At 39.9% G+C, this 17997-nt stretch overlaps 1 protein-coding gene and 1 non-coding gene across 2 annotated transcripts in view; both read left to right on the top strand.

The window, feature by feature from the left end:
* The window catches only part of LOC138841395 (zinc finger protein 182-like), a 146993-nt gene that overhangs the window by 35935 nt on the left and 93061 nt on the right, over positions 1-17997 (top strand). The gene's annotated exons all lie outside the window — the stretch shown is intronic.
* LOC138841402 (U6 spliceosomal RNA) lies at positions 8970-9076 on the top strand. The gene has a single exon (XR_011376412.1). It is a non-coding gene; the product is annotated as a U6 spliceosomal RNA (small nuclear RNA).

Here is a 17997-nt window from a genome sequence, read left to right on the forward strand (position 1 = left end):
TGAAAAGTTGGAAGTAGAGTCTTTGGGTCACCTGGTAGAGTGCCAGCCTTGAATGAAAAAAGCTGAGGGTGGACAGTGACCAAGCCATGCATTCAAGTCCCATTCCTGGCACACAACACAGACACACAGAAGAAGCAAAAGAGAAACAGAAAGAAAAATAACCATCTCACTTTCTAAGAGACTGAGAATGTTTATTGACTGAATAAATAAACAATGTATACATGGGTTCTGCTATGTGCACATGATTTATAACGAGCTAAACTTAAATAGCTTCTTGAGATTGGAACATCAGTAAAATACTATTTCTCATTTTAAAAATCAGATGATGAGCAACATGTCAGCTGTATGCAGTGTAATGAACACCATGGGAACTCTCATAGTCCATGGGAAGGGCAATGCACACCCATCCTAAATCCCAGAAATAACCTAACACATGTAAGTAAAAATATCTAAAGCTGTTGATCACAGGAGACTCATGACTATAAACCTGATGTCTGCGGATTGAGCCTTGAAACCAGCCTCAGAATAAAATTCCATAAGATTCTTATCCCCAAATAATCACCACAAATGTGGGAAGTAGAATTAGAGATGTGGTTCAACTGGTAGAGCAGTAGCCTTGGGAAAAGCTCAGGAACAGCCCTGAGGCAATGAGTTCAAGCCTTAAAATTGGATGTTTGTGATGTATAGAAATTAATATAGTGTGTATACATGTGTAAAATGCACACATATGTGTCAGTTGTGGAGCGTGAACTTGACCTGAGCACTGTCCTGCAGCTCTTAAGCTCAAGGCTATTGCTCTACCATTTGAGCCACAATGCCACTTCTGATTTTCTGGTGGTTTATAGGAAATAGGATGTCTCACAGAGTTTTCTCTGTTGGCTGGCTTTGAACCATGATCCTCAGATCTCAGCCTCCTGAGTAGGATTATAGGTGTGTGCCACCAGCACCTGGCAAAATTCACTTTTAAGAATTGCTCTTAGGGACTGGGAAGGTGGCTTGGTGGTAGAGTGCTTGTCTTGCATGCATGAGGCCCTGGGTTCGATACCTCAGCACCACATAAATAAAAAGAAAAAAGCCGGAAGTGGTGCTGTGGCTCAAGTGTAGAGCGCTAGCCTTGAGCTGAAGAGCTGAGGGACAGCACCCAGGCCCAGCGTTCAGGCCCCACGACCAGACCCCCCCCCCCAAAAAAAAAAAGAATTGCTCTTAGATGTAATAGGGTTGTGGGGGTATTTCATTAAGTCACTATTCATTTGAGGATGACAGTGAACTCATTTCAAATAACAGTAAACCAATTGTGATGGAGTAGGCTTATAATTTTAATTGAAGAGGTGAAGTCAGGAAGTTCACTAGTTTGAGAGCAACCCAACCTACATACTAAGATCCTGCCTCCAAACTAAGTTTCTGTTTGTGTGCATATGTGGATGTTTGTATATATCCACACATTCAAACATGCATGCATACATGTGCACATAGATAAAATACTGCTAGGTTATTGTAAAGAATGCTCATAGCAATGGTGAGCCAGGTAATGTGCTTAGTATCCTCTTTATATATATATACTGGTCCACATAGAAGTAGACATATTTTTGTAAAACTGAGCACTTGAAATTTCATCTTGTTTTATGCTGCAACAGACATAAAAGTAAAGAAACAGCCAAAGGTGGTGTTTGCCTCTAAGTCTAGATATTCATGAACTGAGATGTGAAGATCAAGGAATAGAGCCACCGAGACAGAAAAGCCTACAAGACTAGCTCCAATTAGCCACCAAAAAAGCTGAGTTGTGGACATGGGATAAGAGGTAGTGAGCTCTGAGCAAGGAAATTCAACAAGCACAAAATCTGAGTTTATAAAACAAGGTAGAAGCTGAGTTGTGGCACAAGGATTAGAGCACTAGCCTTGAGGAAAAAAAGCTCAGAAAGCCCTCAAGCCCTGAATTCACCTGCAGGCCACACAAATGCAAACAAAATTATTCAACCATATTAAAAACCTTACTGTCTACTACTCTAGAGATGGGGATGGTGGCTCAGGAGTAAAGCACGTGCTCTACATGGGTGAGGCCCAAGGTTTGAACCTTAACTACTACAAACATTAAGAAACTGGCCTTGGGGCTGGGTGGGTGGCTCAGTGGTAGAGCACTTGCCTTGCATGCATGAGGCCCTGGGTTCGATTCCTTAGCACCACATAAGCAAAAAGAAAAAAGCCGGAAGTGGTGCTGTGGCTCAAGTGGTAGAGCGCTAGCCTTGAGCTGAAGAGCTGAGGGACAGTGCCCAGGCCCAGAGTTCAGGCCCCCTGACCAGACCCAAAAACACCGGCCAAAACTTTATATGTGCATTCTAACTTAAATGTTTGTTACCAAAGGTTTGATGTGGAGACTTCATCTGATGTGGTGGAAGTTGGTTGGGCTCATGGTCTATGCCAGAACTCAAAGTGGAAGGTACAGGAAAGAAAAGTTTGGTAAGGAGCCAGCTGAGTAGAGGAGGACTCTGCCAAAGTCTTCATGCAACCGGCCAACCAGGCAAGCCCCTTGGGACAGGAGTGAGAAGCCCAGAGCAGGGTATGTGCTACCCCTCAGTCCACCAGCACAGCACGGCACCTGCAGCATGGGCCAAGGTGCACACGTGTTTCCTGCAGGGCTGACTGTTGACACAGGGACCTGTCAGAGCAGTCAGTGGCCTAATGTAATAGTCTTGTCCTATGTAGATAAGACAATTGCTTGTGGACTAGAAGAATTGGTAGTAAAACATTGTTAGATGAAGTAGTAAAAATTCTTCAGGATCTGTGTGAATGTGTGTGTCCTAAGAAGAAAAGAAATTGAAAAGAAATTCTATGATAACTCAATTGACAAGTGTGGGACTTGAGTGCACAGCAAAATAGATCCATTACAATCACAACAAATAGGTGAAAAGGAAGGGTTTCCTTCATTTATTTTTACCAACCCTTACAAATCCTTTTGTGTTCAAAATAATAAAAGCAGAAATGTTTCTGTTGATTTTTACTGTTGTACAACAGCTAGTTTATAAGTGACAGCAGAAGCATAGGGTCTCTTCTGTATGCAGCCCCTGAACTCTCTGGAAACGAGGACAATACTATTGAAAGTGAACTTATGTCACTTGTAAGTTTGTTTAAATTGCAGGGGAAGCATTGACTAATTTAAATGAGCAGACTTTTTGTTTTGCTGGTCCTTTGGTTTGAACTCAGGATACAGGTGCTTTCCCTGAGCTGCTTTTGCTCAAGGGTAGCACTCTACCACTTGAGCCACAGCACCACTTCTGGCTTTTCCTGTGTATGAGAACCTGAGGAATAGAACCCAGTTCCTCATTCATGCAATGCAAGCACTGTACCACTTAGCTACCTTCCCTGTCCTATAAGCAGACTTTTTATGTTAAAAGAAGAAAGAATAGGGGCTGGGAAGGTGGCTCAGTGGTAGAGCACTTGCCTTGCATGCCTGAGGCCCTGGGTTCGATTCCTCAGCACCACATAATCAAAATGAAAAAAGCCGGAAGTGGCGCTGTGGCTCAAGTGGTAGAGCGCTAGCTTTGAGCTGAAGAGCTGAGGGACAACGCCCAGGCCCAGAGTTCAGGCCCCACGACCGCCCCCCCAAAAAAAGAAGAGGAAGAAGAAAGAATAGGTTGGTAGGCAGTATCCACTTTCCATGTGCAAGTCCCAAAGTTCAATCCCCCAAAGTGAAAGGAAGAAAGTAGAAAATGGAATGACAAGAAGTATTCAGTTACAACTACAAAAAAAAAAAAAAATAGAAGAACAAAGGCAATGAGCAAGTAATTAGGTTTTTGTTTGGGATTGTTTCTTTTTTCTTTCAGTTGTTAGCTGTGGGGTTTAAACTCAGGGAAGGCCTGGCATATTCCCTCTGCTTTTCACTAAAGGCTGGCATGCTACGACTTCCAGCCAGAATGTCACTTCTAGTTTTCTGGCATTTAATTGGTGATAAGTCACAATGAATTTTCTGCTGATGTGGTGCTGAGGCATAGAAACCAGTGCTTCATGTATGCAAGGCAAGCAGTCCACCACTGAGCCACACTCCCAGCCCTGCCTCCTTTCTTAAAACAGTGTGGTTGGGGCTGGCACTGTGGCTTAGTGATAAAGTGCTTGCCTAGCATGCATGGAGCACTATGTTTGAAATCTCAGTACCTAATAAACAACAACAGCCCCCAAATACCCTTAGAAGCACTGGTGCTGTAACTCAAATGGTAGAGTGGTAGCCTTCAGCATAATGATATTCAGGGACAGTTCTCAAGCCCTGAGTTCTAGCCTCAGGAATGTCAAACAAGAACAACAACAACACGATGAAATGGTAGATGAAAACAAGAAACAATGTCAGCAAGTTTCATTGATAAACACAACACACAAACACACACACATAGATACACACACACACACAAATACACATTTATTAAACCATATTCACCTCTTTTTCCCTGTCTGCTCACCCTCCCTGCTCCAACTGCTACCTATATCCACTGGAGAACTTATTCTATGTTTCTGTTGTTTGTGCATTCATAAAAAATTATTGTGAAGATTATATATATACATATATATGAGTGAAAATTGCATAAGCCAGTATGCATTTTTGCACAATTCCACCCAGTTATTAAACCTGGCGTTTATTTCCCTATATCACATTAAAATGTACCAATGTAAGGTATTGATCTCATTGTCTGGGTGCTATCCCGTACCATTTTACCTTAAGGCTCTATCACCATTTCTACTTGTAGATTTTTAGGTGATTAATTGTAGATAAGAGTTTCATTGACTTTTCTGAAAGGACTGGATGAAAACTCAATCCTCAGATCCTAGGTTTACCACCATGAGAAACTTGTGTCCAGCACGTTTAAATAGTATTACATGCACTATGTTGTTTGTGGTGTTTAGTAGTGGACTTTTGTTTGTTTTTGTGCTGGTCCTGGGCTTGAACTAATGGTCCCAGAGCTGTCCCAGAGCTCTTCAGATCAAGGTGAGCACCCTACCACTTGAGCGACAGCACCACTTTTTTTTTCCTGTGATTAATTGGGGATAATAGTGTCACTGACTTCACTGCCCAAGCTGGCTTTGAACTGTGATCTTCAGATCTCAGCCTCCAGACTAGCTACAATTGCAGGCGTGATCCATCAGCATCTGGTTGTACTTCAAAATAATGTATTTACCTATCTATGGAATACAAAATGGGGCTGGGAAGGTGGTTCAGTGGTAGAGTGCTTGCCTTGCATGCATGAGGCTCTGGGTTCGATTCCTCAGGACCACATAAGCAAAAAGAAAAAAGCCAGAAGTGGTGCTGTGGCTCAAGTGGTAGAGCGCTAGCCTTGAGCTGAAGAGCTGAGGGACAGCGCCCAGGCCCAGAGTTCACGCACCATGACTGGACTGCAAAAAAAAAAAAAAAAAGATGAGGATCACTATTTACCTGTATTTGACCTATCGAATATCTAAGCACAATCTTACTTCTGTCTCTTTGTGTGTCTCATTCCATGGATTTCTGTAACCATTTTCTAGCTAGTTTGTGCACTTCAATTTTTTAACATATTTCTAATGATTTCATTACATTTCTGTGCTGCTACCATGTCTTAATTTTGTTTTGGTACAATGATCAAAAGGGAGCTGGAGCAAGGAATAGTAGTGGTGGTAGAGAGAGGTTTATCCTCCTGAAAACTAAGTTTCAGCCTCTAGAAAAGTGAGAAAAAACAAATTCTTCACATCAGGCACACCTGTGTTTCATTATAACTCACTCAGCAGAACTACAAAATGGGCTAAGAGTGAATCAATCCAAGTGGCTTATCACTAGTGGTTAATTAAGCATAAAGTAAGCACTGAAATCCTTTTGGGGTTACTAATCAAAATCCAAATGCTTATGACTCTTGTTTTTATCAGCAAAGAAAGTGGAAGTGCAGGCATGGCTCAAGTGGTAGAGTGCTAGCCTTGAACTGAAGGGCTCAGGTACAAGCTCACACCCAGAGTTCAAACCCCATGAGCGACAGTAAATAAATAAGTGAACAAAAAAAAATAAATACCAAACAAAACAAGATTAAGTGCATACAATGAAAACTTTGTATACTGAAAAGATCTATCAACGAAGAAGCAAAAGCATGGTAGGAGAAAATATTTGCATATGTCTTTAAATAGATTCCTAACAAATCTGAATTAGAAAATATAAAGAAAATCCTACAAGTAAACCCCCCACAAAAAAATTTAATTTAAAATGGGAAAAATATTGAAGAGACTTTTCTAAAAAGGACATATGCAAATAGCTGATTAAAATGTAAAAGTAGTATCAGTAATCAGGAGACAAATTCAAATCAAAATTACAATAAAGTATCTATTTTATACATGTTAGTGTGGCCGTAGTTTTAAACAAAACAACAAAAATCCTTCCAAAGTCTAAGAAAAGCTAGGAAAGATGTGACAACAATGTGAGCCTTGGTGCATTTCCCTCAGGCATGTAAAACTATCAGAGATGGGACAATGAGTCCTAAAAAGAACCGAATATAGAATTACATAGAAATATCATCTAGTACTACTACACTTGTACATACCTTTGGGAAAAACAGAGATTTCTATAATTACCGTGAAATACAGCCTAAGAGTCAAGAAAGACAAATACCAAAAAGCAGTCCAAGAGTATTTACAGAGATTAATTGAAGTACTTATAACACACTCAGTCCTATACAACAGTCAAAGTTATGTTTGACCACACTATTTCAGCAAATCCATTAAAACTTCATTAGGATAGTCTAATGTTATGTATGAGGCTGTGATGGCTGACCAGATTCTAGCCAACCTTTACCTTCCATGAGAAGTTACCTCCTAGGTGTCATTGAATCACATAAAAAGTGAGGCAACTTTGTCCTTGCGTTAAAAAATGAGAAACAAACTAAAGCAAAACTGTACTTAACTTAGAAGGCAAGATTTGATAATCAGATAAATCTCCAAGCCATCTTTAGCTTCTTCAGAAACATGTTCCTGAAGCTGAATCTTTTTTTTTTTCTGTTCTTCAATCTTGGACACAGTTAGGTTCATAAAATGGAATGTCAAACAGAGTGAGAAATAAAAGAATCTCATCAGAGATACTTTCTTCTTTCTTGCTATTGACCATGAGTAAAGATTCTGGAACCATGGCTTGGAGAGAAGCCAAATGAGAGAGTCAGAAAAGAACCTGTGTGATTTTACCCTAGAAGTTCCTGCTCAGAACATGATAGGTGGGCTGGAAAAGCATAAAGCCTTCTTATGGGAGAAGAAACATTCCTGAATCAAGTAGAGCTTTAAAGTATCCACTAAAGACAAATCCACAGAAGAGTCAAGTCTTAAGTGTTACTAAACAATATTAACAGAAAATACACCCCAAAATGTAGGTGGTATTTCAATATTGTGATTTGCATTTTTTTATGGCTAGGGATGTTGAACATTTCTTCATGTGTCTATTGGCCATCCTTTCCTCTTCAGAGAATTTTTCTTTAAGACTTTAGCCCACCTATTTATTGGGCAGTTGTTTCTTTGAGGATGTGTTGTTGGGGGATTTCATTTTTTGTATTCCAGGTATATTTTAGATTTATAGAAGTTCCTCAAAAGACTACACATAGAGCTCTCCTGTGATGCAGTAATCCCACTTTTGGGCATTTACCCAAATGATCACAAACAAGAATATCCTAAAGCTACCAGAATGACTACATTTATTGCAACATTATTTATCATAGCTAATATATGGAACTAACCCTGATGCACCTCAGTAGATGAATGGATCAAGAAAATGTGTCACACAATTGAATTCTATGCCTCCATCAGTAAGAATGAAATTGCCCCATTTATTAGGAAATGGAAAGACTTGGAAAAAATTATATTGAGTGAAGTAAGCCAGGCCCAAAGAAACATAGGTTCCATGGTTTCCCTTATAATAACTGGTATATGTGTGAGACAAGCAGAAACGGTTAGATAAGTTGATGTTAGGGGAAATAAAACTGAAGATAAGGACACCAATGTTTTTTCTTGCTTCCTATTGTTGCTAATATATATATATATAAGATGATTTCTTTGTTGCTTTGTATGTCTCTACCATGGTATAATCCTTGTTTTCACTGTATTTGATATTGATATAATTTGTGGAGGGGAAGGGAAAAATTGTTTAAATAGAGATATAGGTGGACTCATTCCAACAATGAAAAGTACAAGATGTTATGTTGTAAAATGAATTTTACAAGTTTGGTGGGGGGTGTGGGAGATGGGAGGGCAGGGATGATAAGAGGAAACAAAGGAGGAGGCAACAATGCTAGATAGGAAGTGTACTCATTACTTTGCTCCTGTAATTGTAACCCTTGGGTTTGATATTTTCACAACAACAAAAAAAAAGTAAAAAAATGGCTTTTACAAGAAGTATACTCTTTATCTATTTAGAAAATGATGCAGAGGCTGTAAAATTTAATAAAGTGATTTAATAAAATCAGTAATATTAAGTAAGGAGGTCAGGCCTGGCTGGTGCCATACTGGCCACAGGGTAGATGGTGAGGTCTGCCATCTTGTCTTCATGATCAGGGAAGGAAATGACATCATCCATCACCTGCCTCCCAGATGATGTGTGTGCCTGGATCCCTGGAAGCAGGGGTGAGCATTTGGCTGATATGTTACTCAATCTGTTAGTACAGTGCCTGGGACTGGGAGTTTCCTGTGGACCTGCCCCCTGCTCTGGCCCTATTTAGGTTGGACCATCAGTGGCACCAGACACCATGCCACATGTCTCTGTGATCCTGTCCTGTGTCCTGTCTCCTGGCTTGTCTCTGTTAATCATGGTGTCCCAATTCAGTGCTGTATTGGTTTGTTGGTATTGTTTTTATTCTTTTTTTTTCCTTTCTGGCCTGTTTCCAAGCTGTCTAAGTGTATTTGTCGACAGCAATCCTTTGTTATAATGGGCTGCTTGCAGACTGCTACCTGTGTAATAAAGATTCCAGTATTCCGTCTTCCAAAATGTGGCTTCTGTGCTCACTTTGGCAGCACATTGGTTGAAATTGGAACGATACAGAGAAGATTAGCATGGCCCCTGTGCAAGGATGACACGTACATTCGTGAAGTGTTTCATATTTTTACAAAGTAGTGTTCTAAACTTACCGAGAGCCTAATTACATCATTTATACAATAAAAAATGTGACTTCTGGGATAATTCACCTTACAACAAGTATACTGTCTTCATTTACATAAACACAAAGTTTGATCTAAAGTTAGAATTTCTAGAGCCAAGATAGATCCCTCTGTATAGTTATGTACTTAAACGTAGCCTGGATGCATTTAGAAAAAATGTCTGTGTTACATCAGAAAGTGCTTAATTAGTAAACCAAGACCAAGACTCCAGATCCTATATAAGCCAGTCATTCTAGATAAGTCCAGAGCTGTTTGCTTCCATGAAGAGCTCTACTTTCACACTTTCATGAACAAATGTTTTTATTCCAATATGAGGTCTTCACCTCAGGAACTGATTTAACATACTTGATATTTTCTCTTTTTTTAAAGCAACACTATCACTCTACCACTTGTGCCACATCTTGATTTTTGGTGGTTAAGTAGAGATATTTCTACTGTCTTTTCTGCCAGAGCTGGCTTCAAAGGAGATTCTCTCATCTTGGCCTCCATAAAAGCTAGGAATCAAAGCATGAGCCCTGTGGGCTTTTCTGAAGAAATCTTCTCTCTCTGGGAACAAGAGGTTTCATTCAGTGCTTCACCTCAGGCTTCCTGTGCCTTCCACAATTTCAGTATTTGTTTTTATCGTTAAAAGAGAATCCTTAAATCCTGGCCATGATTCCATTAACAAGATAAGGACAGTGGACTTCACATTGCCAGATTTAGCTAGGTTGCTAGCTTAACTCCTTCCCTCACACTGTTCACCCTTCTGGTGGTGTATACAGGCCTAGTACAAAAATGGAGGGATTGGGAGGCACTTGTGCCCTTGGCCTTCCTACTTGTTGCACACACACACACACACACACACACACACACACACACACACACACACACACACACACACACACACACACACACACACACAGAGGCATATACACCAGGCATTTGGAAATAGCTCATTCTCCCATGTTTACACACTGGATGCTTTCTGAGAAGGGATGGTTCACAGAGTGGAGTCCTTCTACCTAGGCCTGTCATATAGCTGAAATTAAAAGGCGGGAACCAAAATACCTCATTCATTCAACATAGGTCTGATGATAACATATTTAATTATTGCTTTAATCATTTTTATTACTATCACTTGGCCAATACTTTTGGTTAAGCTCAAAATTTAAGAGACTTACTGCTCACTTAATATAAGACCAGCAATTAAAAACTAGCCAGTTATACTCCCTCAAGTGTGGAATCTTAGCTACTCAGGAAGCTAAATTAGAACGGTAATATTTGTAGGCCATCCTATGCAAAACCTTCATGAAAATGGTATCTTAATCAATAAAAGGGTGGACCTGGTGATATGTGCCTATCTTGTTTGCTCCTTGTGACATGTAATTATAAAAATTAGTCTAGAAATGCCCAGGCAGAGAAGCAAGACTGTAAGGTGAAAACTGAGTGGTAGAAAAGGGCATCTGGCATGGAAAGTAAAGGAAGACTTACAAATTTTCCCCCTGAATTCAACCTGAGGACTACTAATATGACCTGTGCAAACAATACATTCTTCTAAATACTTAGTAGAAGAATTTGGATGTGGTTTACAGAATGATAGGTAAACAGTCCTTTACCAAGTGATTGCAAAAGGACTTTTGCATATGTCTATATGATGTTATAAATTTTATGTCCTATTCTGTGGAAACCATGATTCCTGCTTGAATCAAGTAGTTCAGATCTACTGATCTAACAGGGCACTGGTGCTACACATCTGAATTCTTAGTTGCTCAAGAGTATGAGTTTTAAGGATAACAATTGAAAGGCAAACTAGGTAGAAAATGCTGTGAAGGTGTTAGCGCCAATTATCACCAAATTTCCCACAAGTAGTGCTGTGAATCAAGTTGATAGACTATCATTACTTTTGTTCATTTATTTAAAAAGCTCAGGGACAGTACCCAGGCCTGAGTAGAAAAACTCCAAAGCCAGGGAAGATATTTTTTAAAATGGGCTCTTTGTTCCTTGTGCAGAAAAGTTATCATTCCTGTGTAAGCCTAATGTACTCCATAGGGTATAGTCATTGTCCCTCAATTGAAGTTGATATTGAAATGTCTTATAAGCCAGGGTAATGATAGATTGTCATGAATATTTGGGTATCTTTTGTCATGTGAATGGACGTGCATATACCTTTATGTTTCTGACTAGTTCATAGGTCCTTGCAGAGGTTCAAGTTACTGTGTAGGACAATGTAGTCCATGTCTGTATGGAGTGGAATGAGACCTTCAATGAAAGATCTCAACATATAAAATGTGGCCAAATATTTCAGTATACTTGAAACAGTATCATAAGAAATGAAGGAGGCAAATAGTGATGAATTAAGATCCCAGAATACCAATATATTTGAACGAGAAGACTGTGGTCTTGTGCTAGGTGCACAAAGATGCAGGAGAAATACTCTTTTCAGTCTGAGCTGTCAGATGTATTTAAGCATTTTTGTTGTTTTTCCCTTTCTGATTGCATTTTATTTCAAGGCCACTCCAAGGGGTGAGTGACAGGATATTTAGTTTCAGCTCATTCTAAAAGCTCCTATGTCCTGAGAAGAGAAGTGGTGAACCATGACTTGGGTACATATTCACCCTAGACCCAATCACTAAGAGTGGGTTAAGTTATATAATTTTTCAGAATGTCAAGGGTCCTACCACAACTTTTATCCTGTAGTAATTTCCAAAGTTAGGCCTTAGAAGAGTTCTGCTTTTGTATGAAGATTTCAGCTCTAAATTAGATTATTTTCAACAGCCATCTATTGAATGTTACTGGATAAAGTGTACAAATAAAATCATATTTATGTTAGATAAAATTGTGTTATCATCATCAGTGTCAGTTAATATGACCCAAAGTCTTGACCCTGAAGAGTCTGCTCTCCAGAGATCTAAGTATTTATCCAAGAACCTCCAGTTCCCAAGCAATCTTGACCCCAAGGAGAGAGCAGGATGTTAGGTGAACCTTTTTTCTTCCTCAGGTTAACCTGGAATGATGCACCTCAGAGTGACTGGAAGGGACAGAAGCTGGGATACTGAGCACAGTGGATACTGAACAAGGCTATCATAGGATTTTCACTAGACCCTCAGGGACCACCCAAGACCCCCTTGCATTACCTTGAACACTTATATCTTTATGATTCTCAAATTCTAGGTCATTCTTCCTCCCATAATTAGCTTAACATTAAGTGTACATTTTTTTTCTGTTCCATCAATGAATATTGAATTTCTTTTAAATTTTATTCTTTAAGTTTTCTGGATCACTTACACCCTTGTACAAAGTTCTTGTTATAGAAGTCTCAGTACTTTGAGTACATGACTACCTGGAGCATCCACAGTCAACCATCTTTTGCCTAACTTGTATGTGAAGTCTGAGCAAAACCCAGCCAAAACATTCTAACTTAAATATTTCTTACAAAAAGTTTGATGTGGAGACTTTATCTGGTGTGGTGGAAGTTGGTTGGGCTCATGGTCTAGGCTAGAATTCAAAATGGAAGATACAGAAAAGAAAAGTTTGGTAAGGAACCAGCTGAGGAGAGGAGGGCAGTGCCAAAGTCTTCATGCAAGAGACCAGTCTGGCAAGCCCCTTGAGACAGGAATGAGAAGCCCAGAGCAGGGCCTGTGCTACCCATCAGTCCATCACCAGCACAGCATGGCACCTGCAGCATGGGCCAAGTTGTTCATATTTTTCTTGCCGGGCTGACTGTGGACACAGGGACCTGTAAGACAAGTCAGTGGCCTAATGTAATAGTCTTGTCCTATGTAGATGATACAATTGCTTGTGGACAAGAAGCATTCGTAGTAAAACAATTGTTAGGTGTACTCGTATAAATTCTTCAGGATGTGTGTGTGTTTGTGTGTGTCCTAAGAAGAAAACAAATTGAAAAGTAGTTCTGAGAGAACTCAAATGACAAGAATATGGGACTTGAGTGCACAGCAAGATAGATCCATTACAATCACAACAAATAAGTGAAAAGGAACGGTTTCCTTCACTTATTTTTACCAACCCTTACAAATCCCATTGTGTTCAAAATAATAAGGGCAGAAGTGTATCTGTTGATGCTTACTGTTGTACAACAGCTAGTTTATAAGTGACAGCAGAGCCATGAGGTCTGTTCTGTGAGTGTCCCCTGCAATCACTGGAAAGACAGTACTATTGGAAGTGAACTAAAGCCACTTATTGCAGAGGAAGCATTTACTAATTTCAATGAGCAGACTTTTTGTTTTGCTTGTCCTCGGGCTTGATCTCAGGGTTCAGGTGCTGTCCTTGAGCTGCTTTTGCTCAAGGGTAGCACTCTACCACTTGAGCCACAGCACCACTTCTGGCTTTTTCTGGGTATGTGAACCTGAGGTATAGAACCCAGCTCCTCATTCATGTGATGCAAGCACTGTACCACTTAGCCACCTTCCCTGTCCTATAAGCTGACTTTTTATGTTAAAAGAAGAAAGAATGTGTTGGTATGTACTATCCACCTTCCATGTGCAATTCCCAAGGTTCAGTCCCCCAAAGTGAAAGGAAGAAAGTAGAAAATGGAATGACATGAAGTATTCAGTTACAACTACAAAGAAAAATAGAAGAACAAAGGCATTGAGCAAGTAATTAGGTTTTTGTTTGTTTGGGACCATTTGTTTTTTCTTTCAATTGTTGTGTGAGAACTTTAAACTCAGGGAGGGCCTGACATATTCCCTAAGCTTTTCACTAAAGTGCATGCTCCCACTTCCAGCCACAATGTCACTTCTAGTTTTTTGGCATTTAATTGGTGATATGTCACAATGAATTTTCAGCTGATGTGCTGCTGAGGAATGAAAACCAGTGCCTCATGAATGTAAGGGAAACACAGGAACACTGAGCCACACTCCCAGCCCTGCCCCCTTTCTTAAAATAGTGTGGTTGGGGCTGGCAATATGGCTTAGTGATAAAGTGCTTGCCTAGCATACATGGAACACTGGGTTTGATTTCTCAGTATCTAATAAGCAACAACAACCACCAAACACCCCTAGAGGTGGTGCTGTAGCTCAAGTGGGAGAGTGAAGGTCTTCAGCATAACAAAATTCAGGAACAGTTCTTAAGCCCTGAGTTTAAGCCCCAGGAATATCAAACAACATCATCATCAACAACAACAAATGAGTAAATGAAGACAAAAAAAAAAACCAATGTCAGCAAGTTTCATTGATAAACATAACACACACACACACACACACCTACACAAACACACTTTAAAAAAACCATATTCACCTCCTTTACCCTGTCTGCTCACCCTCCCTGTTCCAACTGCTACCTACATCCACAGGAGAACTTATTCTATGTTTCTGTTGTTTTTTCATTCTTAAAAATTTTTTCTGAGGGCTGGGAAGGTGGCTCAGTGGTAGAGCACTTGTCTTGCATGCTCAAGGCCCTGGGTTCGATTCCTCAGCACCACATAAGCAAAAAGAAAAAAAAAAGCCGGAAGTGGTGCTGTGGCTCAAGTGGTAGAGTGCTAGCCTTGAGCTGAAGAGCCGAGGGACAGCGTCCAGGCCCAGAGTTCACGCCCCATGACCGGACCCAAAAAAAAAAAAAATTTTTTTTTCTGAAGATTTTATACACACACACACACACACACACACACACATGTATCTATCTATCTATCTATCTATCTATCTATCTATCTATCTATCTATCTATATCTATATATTTATATTTATATATATATGGGTGAAAATCACATGAGCCAGTATGCATTTTTGTACAATTCCACCCACTTATTAAAACTGGCATTTATTTCCATATATCATATTAAAAGTACCAATATTAGGTATTGATCTCATTGTCTGGGTGGTATCTCTGACCATTTTATCTTAAGGCTCTTTCACTCTTTCTACTCCTGTATTTTTAGGTGATTAATTGTAGATAAGAGTTTCATTGACTTTTCTGAAAGGGCTGGATGAAAGCTCAATCCTCAGATCTCAGGTTTACCACCATGAGACACTTGTGTCCAGCACCTTTAAATATTATTACATGTACTATGTTATTTGTGGTATTTAGTAATGAATTTTTTGTTTGTTTTTGTGCTGGTCCTGAGCTTGAACTATAGGTCCTAAGTGGTCCCAGTGCTCTTCCGTTCAAGGTGAGCACTCTACCACTTAAGCCACAGCACCATTTCTGCTTGTCTGGTGATTAATTGAGATATGTGTCTCACAGACTTCCCTGCCCAAGCTGGCTTTGAACTGTGATCCTCAGAGCTCAGCCTCAAGAGTAGCTAGGATTGTAGACATGATGGATCAACATCCAGTTATACTTCAAAATACTGTATTTACCTATTTGTGGAATACAAAATGATGAGGATCACTTTTTACCTGTATTTTACCTATCGAATATCTAAGAACAATCCTACTTCTATCTGTTTGTGTCTCTCAATTTATGGATTCCTGTAACCATCTTCTAGCTAGCTTCTGCACTTCATTTTTAACATATTTCCAATATTTTACATTACATTTTTTTTTACTGCTACTATGTCTTAATTGTGTTTTGGTACAACTATCAAAAGGGAGCTGGAGAAAGGAATAGTAGTGGTGGAAGGGAGGTGTTCATCCTCCTGAGAACTCACTTTCACCCTCTAGGAAAGTGAGAAAACACATCAGGGACACTAGTGTTTCATTATAACTCACTCAGCAGAACAAAAAAATGGGCTGAGTGAATCAATCATAAGAGGCTCATCACTAGTGATTAATTAAATATAAAGTAAGCACTGAAGTCCTTTTGGTTACTAATCCAAAACCAAATGCTTATGACTCTTGTCTTTATCACAAGAAAGTGCAAGTGTAGCTATGGTTCAAGTGCTAGAGCATTGTTAGCCTTGAGAATAAATGATTCAGGAAAGTGTTGCTAGGCACTAGTGTCTCAGGCCTCTAATCCTACCTTCTCTGCAGACTGAGATCTGAGGATCATGGTTCATAGCAAGACTGGGCAAGAAAAGATTAGGAGACTCTTATCTGCAATAAACAACTCAGAAAACCAGAAGTGGTGAGGCTCCTCAACTGGTAGAGCAGAAGCGTTGAGCTGAAGAGCTCATGGCCAGTGCCTATTCCCAGAGTTCAAGACCCAAGCCCAATTAAAAATTGTAAAGTGCCTAGTCTCTAAGTTCAAGCTGTAAGACTTGTTGTAACCTGTTTGGTTTCTCTGATGCAAAATGAGTTATCTTCCAGGTGAGATTTCCCACATTTATTACATTCTTAAGGTTTCTCAGGTGTGTGAATCCTCATAGGTGAATGGATGTGTGAATTCAGGGTGAAGGACTTACCCATTTCTTAACATGCATAAGGTTTCTATCATGGGTGTGTTCTCTGATGCAAAGTAAGCTTTCATTTCAATCTGAAGGGACTTCCACATTTGTGACATTCATAAGGCTTCTCTCCTGTGTGATTTCTCTTATGTGTGTTGCAATCTGAATTCCAGGAGTACTTTCAACATTTGTTACATTCATAGGGTTTCTCACCTGTGTGAATTCTATTATGGCTGCAAAGCTGTGACCTCTGCTTGAAGGATTTTCCACATTTGTTGCAATCATAAGGTTTCTCTCCTCTATGTGTTCTCTGATGAAATGCAAGTTGTACCTTCCAGTTGAAAGACTTTCTACTTTCCTGATAGTCGTATGTTCATTCTCTAATGAACATGAAGGTTTGACTTAATTTTGGAAAGACTTTCCACATTTGTTACATTCATAATTTTGGTCTCCTGTGTGCTCTCTGATGCAAAGTGAGTTCTACATTTCTTGCATTCATAAGGTTTCGGGCTGGGAACGTGGCTCAGTGGTAGAGCGCTTGCCTTGAATGCATGAGGCCCTGGGTTCGATTCCTCTGCACCACATAAGCAAAAAGAAAAAAGCCGGAAGTGGCACTTTGGCTCAAGTGGTAGAGCACTAGCCTTGAGCTTAAGAGCTGAGGGACAGCGCCCAGGCCCAGAGTTAGGCCCCACAACCAGACCCAAAAAAACAAATAAATAAAAATAAAATAAAATAAAAAATAAGGTTTCTCTTCTGTGTGAATTCTGTGGTGCGTGCTGAGAACTGACTTGTACATCAAATTTTCTTACATTCCTCATATTTATAGGGTTTCTCTACTGTGGGCTCTTGTGGAGGGAAAATCAGTTCTGTTTTCTCAGACATAGATTTTGGACACTGCTGATGCTCATCAAGCTTCTCCTGTGGATACATCCTCTGAGGTTTTGTTAGGTGTATGTCCTTATTGAAAGATTTTGCAAATCCAGTACAAATATAAAGATTCTCTCCTGTGTACATTTTTTTATGTGAACTGACTGTAGGTATTTTTTTTTTTTGCTCCAGTCATGGGGGCCTGAACTCTAGGCCTGGGTGCTGTCCCTCAGCTCTTCAGCTCAAGGCTAGTGCTCTACCACTTGAGCCATAGTGACATTTCTGGCTTTTTTCTTTTTGCTAATGTGGTGCTGAGGAATTAAACCCAGGGCCTCAGGCATGCAAGGCAAGCACTCTACCACTGAGCCACCTTCCCAGACCTACTGTAGGTCTTAAGTGGAATGATTTTGCACATACAGTACATTCAGGTGTTTTCCTCCCTCCCTGAAATATTTCTTGGGGAAGGAGAGTAGAATTATCACACTCTTCTCTATATTCATTATGTTTACTGGAGTGTCCTCCAATACTGTCTAAAGAATATGGTCTCTTATTGTACTACCTTCCGTTCTCTACTATATTCAAATGTTGCAGCTCATTTGGATTCTCATAATTTTGGATAAAAATGCTCAAAATATCTGTGGGGTTCTTCAACTTCAGTAGACACCCTGGGCATGCATCTCATCAGGTTCATTGAAATCCTTAGTCCTCATCCTTCAGGGTTCCCATTAGTCCTAGTCAGCTCTGCC

This window comes from Dipodomys merriami, unplaced genomic scaffold (assembly GCF_024711535.1).
Source record: "Dipodomys merriami isolate MVZ:Mamm:240054 unplaced genomic scaffold, mDipMer1.0.p SCAF_319, whole genome shotgun sequence".
In the NCBI taxonomy this organism is placed as follows: domain Eukaryota; kingdom Metazoa; phylum Chordata; class Mammalia; order Rodentia; family Heteromyidae; genus Dipodomys; species Dipodomys merriami.